The sequence below is a fragment of the Amblyomma mixtum genome, chromosome 3 (assembly GCF_055824585.1).
Source record: "Amblyomma mixtum isolate Tamu chromosome 3, ASM5582458v1, whole genome shotgun sequence".
Lineage (NCBI taxonomy): Eukaryota > Metazoa > Arthropoda > Arachnida > Ixodida > Ixodidae > Amblyomma > Amblyomma mixtum.
In genome coordinates this window covers 211,142,388-211,149,999 of record NC_143014.1, presented here as the reverse complement: position 1 = coordinate 211,149,999, position 7,612 = coordinate 211,142,388, and positions in this window count along the sequence as shown.

Below are 7,612 nucleotides of genomic sequence, written 5' to 3'. Positions count from 1 at the left end.
TTTGCCTTCTTTGGGCTCTCCTCACTGAACCCTGGCCAATCCCCCGTCGTGGGTATGTGCCATGCCACCAAGGCAACAACAACAACAACGAAAATTGGATTTGAGGAAAGGAACTTGCAGTAGCTGTCTCACGCATCTTGGTGGACACCCGCAGCCCCGATTAAAGGTGGCCGGTTCGAATTCCTGCCGTAAGCTACCTAACATAAGTAGAAAGTTTGTGCTCCTCGAAAGCCTCAATGATATTACACCATCTGGAACATTCTGCGGCAAACGGTTGGCACGATACTTCTTCCGGGGAGCGGTGCCGACAACTATATCTACGACGCCGACGGCTTTTCGACCGAACCAGCTGCACACACTGGTGCGTAAATGACTGTGTGTGGGATGCTGAAAAGCCCGCCATAGAACTACACAGATAAGAAGTCGCGCTCATATTCTCAACCACAACATATCGCATAATAGCTGACGCTGTATATCGCGTTGACACGTGGTGACAACCATGACATTTCTTGTTTTTTTATCTGTAACCCCAGAGTAAGAGATACGCGGGTTGCGACGCATCACACTGGACCGTGGAGTGCTAGCCTTCGGTCGCAAGCATGCAGATAAGCAGTGGAAGTAGAAATTAAAACATGGCCGGGGCACTCACGCATGTTTTACATGAGGGCGCAGGCGCGAGAGTGTGCCAAAGCAACTGGTTTAAACAACAGTGTGTCAAGTTTGCTCAGCTGTGGGCTAGCATCGCCTCCCTCTCTCATTATGCTTAGAAACTTGCAGAGGTACCCGGCGAACTTGATTGCCGCATTTCCGTTCCGACGAAAAGCCTGCACGTCCTTGTAGTGATCAGTTAAAACCTTGTAGAATAATCTAAGAAACGACCGGAAACAAATTTATTTATTAATGCTTCTGGGATATTTCGCTCACTGCGAACGCCGCCGACGCCGACGACGACACCGGCTTTTCAGCGACACGTGGCCCTTAACGCTGTCGCGTTTATATAGCGCGAAGGTTTGCCTGTGAATTCATCGGTCTACCTGGTTTTAGTAGAATAACGACATTGGCTTCTTTCCAGATAAGGTGGTGCATCTGCTCTCTTCAAAACATGATTGATGTGGTCCAGCTTAGAGCAACTTTGGCATGCTGTAGATGACAGGAGTCTTTATTTTGCGGTGCTGTATTCTCTCAGAGTCGTGTAAATACGGGCAGGCATTATGCTTAACATAGCAAAGTTTTTTCCTTCAAAACTAAGAAAATGTACAAAGATAAAATCAGTAGAACAATAACTGCAATAATAAGAAACTTACTAAACGGTGAGGCCGCTGGCCCAGAGCGTAGTAAGTGATAACTGCCATACTACCTTGTTGAGGCACAGAATTATCTCCGTTAACCACCCCTTCACAGATGATGTGCTCTGAAGTGGGTGGTGTTGAGAGCGTACCACAGTGATTATATGGACGTAGTGGTGGGTAATGTTGTCCACGTGTGTCAGTGATGACTCTACGTTACAATTAACGGAGCTTTCTTTCACTGAATGCTTTGTCCACCAGTGTGCTATACACTTGATCTACAGCGAGCTTTACCAGATTTTTTTGATAGAATAACCCATAAGAGAACAACGGCGCGTAAATGCTCGCAGACGGTGGCTAAGCCCGAAATTTATGCCGCGTGCCTCATTTCGGTAACCGGCGTCAGTGGACGCATTTTCTTTCAAAGCGCACAAGATCGCGTCTCGTTTTACATCTTCTTCATGAAGGAGAGCGTTGACTCTTCACAGTCAGACACGTCGCGTGACCGAACCAAGACTTCTGAATACGGCGTAATAGACTTTAAAGTTCTTCATTAATAAATACAATCTTTTCGATTTTTTTCTTTCAAGAAATAGCCTCCAGATAATGCTGAAAATTGTCCAACTATGAACGCGACGAACTTGTTCTGTATTCCTCCGCCTTCTCCGTTCCTAGCGAGGCCAGGCCGACCAGCGGTTCCCTGGGTTCAGTCGTACCAGAAATTTGAGACACGATTGAGCGTCACGATTGTCAGCAGACTACAAAGCTGCGCTCCTCATCTATCATCTCGCGGATGAGGGAGCCCGCATTTACTCTGCACGAACAGCGGTCCAACTGGTTGGATCGGAAACCAACGCAACAGAGAATGAACAACGGGATAAATATGAGGCTATGGTGGCCATTCTTTAAGAAGACTTTGCTCAGAATCTTATGCCGTCATCGAGCGACGACGTTTTAGGGGCAGAACGGAAAAGCCTGGGGAAACTATTTCTGATAAGTTAAGCCTTCGCGGGACTTATTGAACGCGCACATATAGGCCGCTTGAGATGAGATGCTTCTTGACCAGTTCATAATGAGAGTCGCCCCTCAGCGATTCCGTGAAAGACTATTGCTCGAGGGCTCATCAATGACATTCGCGACAACTGTTCGCATCGGGAAGTACTATGAACAAATCGTATCGGACGCTTCGGAGATCGACATGGGGGCACACCTTGTTTAGAGTGCGGCTTCAACGCCGTTCACATCACAGGCGCGTTCGGCTGCAACGCTTGGGCGACAACGAAAGAGCAGAAAGCGCTTTCCATCTGGATTAAGCCGACATATCGCGCGGGCAACCACCTGCCCATCAAGAGGTAGACCTGGTTCTTCCTCGAAAATAGGACACTATCAGCGTGTCTGTCACCAACGGAGGGTTGCGATACGCGCGGAGCATGAACAAATTTACCAAAATCGTGACGTCGAGGAACTTCTGGAAAATAAAGTTTTCAACTCGTAAAAAGCAGATACCAAGTTCGGAATATACATTTAGCTTCAGGCAGAGCGTGCGGCTATAAGATTTCTTGCGAACTCTTATTCCGCTGCACCAATCTTTGAACACAAGGTGTTCCTCAGCAAATTTCCGCTCACGGCAATGCTCCAAGCAGCTTCTGTAACATTGCATGAAAATTTCAAAGCACTAATCAGAATCATCTGCTGTTTTACAGCCAGCGCAACATTCAAATAGAGAACAGCACAGGCCTTGCTGTATGTGGTTCAGGGGGGGCCACACCGATTGTGCTAGATACTACAAGAACTTTGAACCTTTCGATAAAAGGATCCGCACTCCACTATTTTGACACCATGGTCAGACCAGGTTTACAGTCATCATGCTAGCAGCATGAAGAAACATGAAAAGATGAAGTATTAATGGCAGAAGCAGGACTTGGAGTTTTCTTTTTTTTTCACCAAAACGTTCTTTGTTATTTCACTTCAAATATTCTTCTGTCGTTTTTCATGAATACGTTTTTCAAAATTCGCGTTTGGCTCCGGTAATTGTCGTAATCCTATGGAAATTTCCTTTTTTATACCATTATACCTTGGCCAATCCCCCCACGTGGGTATTTGGCATTATAAAGAGGATGAAGAAGAAGAAGAAGCAGGACGTAGGTAGTGCCTGTCCATTTTGCAACGGTTCATTACGTAGCCGACTGGGTCACAGGTGTCCCCTGGAATTATACACTCCCAACCACGGGTCTAGATATCTTCAGCCTGTGGTTTTTTCTGCGATGGTGATGTGGAATGCTGAATACGCAGCGGCAAGAGCGAAGTACAGTCAATTAAGCGAAAATTCGGAGTCGTGCATCCTGGATGTCTTCTAATTCTATGTACAGAAGGGCTGGACGAGGAGAGGAATCCTCTCCAGCCCGGACTGCACGAGCCCAACCAGTGTCTAGTGAGGCACCACCAGGTCTGCCAGCACCGGAAGGCAGATCGATGAGAACCAGCCGTCCTCTAAACACTATCTGTAACTGTTCGCTGAAAGCATTTCTTTTTTTCTGCAACTGTCCGTATGTGTCCATATGTGACCCCAGATCCGGATCACGAGAGTAAATTAAAAAGGTGAATAAGAATAAAGACGATCGTATTTGGCAGGTCCTCTCAAATTATGCATGGAAGTTTAGCAATATCCTTCCAGAGAAAAATATATAACAACTATTAGTGTGGTGAGGGTGGTGAAGGATCGTTTCTATGAATGCATGCGCTTCAGATGAGGTCGGATCAGATATTCCAATGCGATACAGGACCTTCATTATGGCGGGTCCGTTCAGAGGAAGTTCTAGCGTTGAAGTGCTAGCGTTGCATCTGTGTGGTGCGTGCCATGGGATGGGGTCCTGAGGCGAAGCATGCTCTTTCTTATCGACGTGCCGATTGCCTCTCCAGATTCCTGTTTCGGTGTATAGGCAGGGTAATGAGGGGCCGTAGATAGTCGCACCGCGATATAAAATACGGATTTGTCAGTAGTGCAACATGTTCCTCCCAAGAGTTCCTAGTATGGCACGGCCTTGACCGCAGGTGACTCAAGCTGTGCAGCGGAGCATCACGGTAAGCAGCATAACCAGATGCCTACACCGGGACACCTAGTTTCGTGTGTAAGCACTTTCGGATGGCTGTTTGAATTTTGCTGAGTTGACTCCTTTGTTAGGCGGTGGTCTGGGAGCATACATGACTCGCGAGAACCTGGTAGCTTCGCCAATGTGGTGGTGCTCGTTTTCAGTGAGTCCACTGGCTGGTATCGGTAATGCATTTTGAGCGCGAGCGTGTTGGGGGAGGGCTGTGGGGGAGAGTATTTATTTGCAGAAGGATTATTGCCGTCTATACCATGCTTTTGTCCTCCTGTTGCTATATGAAGCCAAGGACGCGAACATGTGCCTGACGTGCAATAGGGAGGCTGTCAATTTACAATTTCATGACAGAGCTAAAGGCATTGACAGCCCTGCTCTTCTGGTTGAAAACAAGAACGTAGGCTGATTTTCCAAGTGAGCCTTGAAGCCCCACCCAGGCAGCCTTGTTGGACGGTAGTTTCTTGACATCCTGGATTACCATGGGCACAGCTTATCATGATTTATTCCTTATAGATGCCATTTTGTAGATAGCTAATGGCTGCAAATATGTTTCATCACCAAGTTAAACAACATAGCGTATATAATCGAGCGTCGGGTAGTGCCCCGTTTTAAGGGGACCGGTGGTAAGGGCTGATTATCTGGGTCAGTGTGTCTTATTAAGCGATCGGAAAGGTAGTTCTGTGTTAGCTGAATAGTCGGACACCTAGATCAGTTTCTCGAATGTTGGCTACGATGGCGCTGTGGGAGACATTGCCGAAAGCCACTTTATAGACACACCCAGAATAATGTGTAGTTGGACAGCACAGGGGTTTGCGTGTACGTTTTTCTACAATCATGGAGCAACGACTTGGCAGCACACGTGCTTGCTGAAGCTATTGAGTTTAGGGCGTAGATGATGGAAGTGTTATAGGTGTCACTCCAGCCATGTGAGCACTGTAGCACCATTTTCTGCATATAGGCCGTAGGTATCCCGGTGAATTCATTAGTCTGCCTTCCTAAATACGGGGTGGATGCCCCGTCATTCAAACATGATACACGTAGTCCAGTGTAGCTTGAGCAACTTTGAGTCAAGAAATTAATGAATCATGTTTAGGTGAGAGAAGCCTATGTTTTGTGATGCTGTTCTCTAGAACAGTCGGGTAAATACGGACATTTTGATTACCATATGAAGTTTTTGCTTCTCAAAATTAGCAAAAGGACGAAAATACAGTAAATAACAACTTCACTAACAAACTGCTTAAGGGATAAACGGTGCGCCCGCTGGCGTACTTAACGAAAACTGCAGCACTCACTTGTTGAGCTACAGAACTGTCTCCGTGAACCTCCCTTTGACAGTTGTTTCGGTTTAAAGAGGGTGTGTCGAAAGCATACCACCTTCCGATTATATGGACAAGTGTCAGCGATAACTCTACGTCACTAATAACGGAACCATGTGTACTATGCACCATGCATTTCTTGTGACCTCTCACAATATACATAGGTCATTCTAGAGCTACTTTTACAGCTTTTTGTGTGTAAACAATCCGTCTGAGAACAATGGCACATAAGTGCTCGCAGAGTGCTGCTAGGCCGCGCAAGGAATGAAGAGACCGCTTATACGTTCCTTTCATTTAATTATTTACAACATTGCTGATAATCATATCTAATTCACAAAAGTCGAAAAAACATTAATATACATAATCGAAACTCCTGCCCACTTTCTCCGTGGCACACGAGGACACGTCGAACTTGCTCAGGATGGCCACAAACTTCACGGCCAGAAGTCTGCAAAAGATAACAAAAAAAAAGCGAATGAGGCTGTTGAATCAACCGGAGCGACCCCGACTACATTCACTAAGGAACTGTGTTCACCAGAGCATATTTTTTCCAGTGATTTTCGGGGCTCATTTAAGTCACTACAAATTGAGATACTGAGGTATAGTTCCGATGAGACTGAGGCACCCTCTGAATTGGCGCCTGTTCCTTGTGCTACACTCCATCGTAATGCCACGACACAAGAGCTTTAGCCACTCACAGTCTTGGATATTGCATATTATAACCACGTGGAGCCAAGTTATACTTCAGTATGCGAGCACGTTCGCTGCTTTGAGTTTTGTGGTTACTTCTACGCTACCCCATTTGGCCGTTAAACAATGAGTGCGATCAGCAGGCGATGCATTCAGCCGTATTTACAGTATAAAAAACTAGTAAAATATTCAAAAGGAGAGGCGACGCAGATAAATACTCTCTGCATTTTATAAATTCTATTTGCGTGGGCTCGTCGCTGTCGACAAACTGCATATTCAGAGGCTCTAGCGTGAGCTCTGTGCACTTGAGAAGGGCATTGAGGAAAAATCCATCCAACCTTTAGTCTTAGTAAAAATCGACCTGTTAGCTTTTTATGATTGTGTTGATATTTTTTCTGGCAGCAAAATACCCATTTATTAGAGGAAAATTTTGATTCAAAAATTTGATCGCCACCCGACTCAAATTAATGACGTCAAGAGCGAAAAGGACTCCGTAGTCACGGCGTTCGTAGTGAATACCTGTGTTGACTCAAGGATGAGCGCGAAAATAATAGACTTCACGTGGCCCAATTCTCTTGCGAAAACTGCCGACGACAATTATACTTGTTTGATTTTTGCTGGTTCTGTAGTTAAAAATGCTCCCTCTTTCCGTTAATGTACGCGCTTTTCATATGTGCAGGTTAATTTATGGAGGCGCCTGACATCCCTTTGTCTTCGGTGTCTCTTTAGCACTATTTGATTACATCCCACGACTGATCGACGTATACAGCAGGCGCTGATTTCGACACGTAGAAACAATCTCTCTGGCAAAGCATGAGACTGCCTCCGATCGATTGAATGCGCCATTGATCCATGGGTGACATTCCAGATCACTCGTTTGAAGCTTATTACAAGAACGTTGTACGTATCAGTTCCTAATATGTGGTTGGTTGGTTTATGGGGTTTAACGTCCCAAAGCGACTAAGGCTATGAGAGACGCCGTAGTGGAGGGCTCCGGAAATTTCGACCACCTGGGGTTCTTTACTGGCATGAGTTACATGCCACTATGAACGACACGATTATTTTTGGTATGATGTGGTAGCCATCGAATAGTAAAGGAGGCTCTGGACAAATCGGGACTCGGAACAACGAGAAGCTGGTTTGGCCACCGGACTTCCCGTCAAGCCGCGTAGAGAGGCTTAATCACTATATTCCCGCAAAACTCAGAAATAAAACTGCG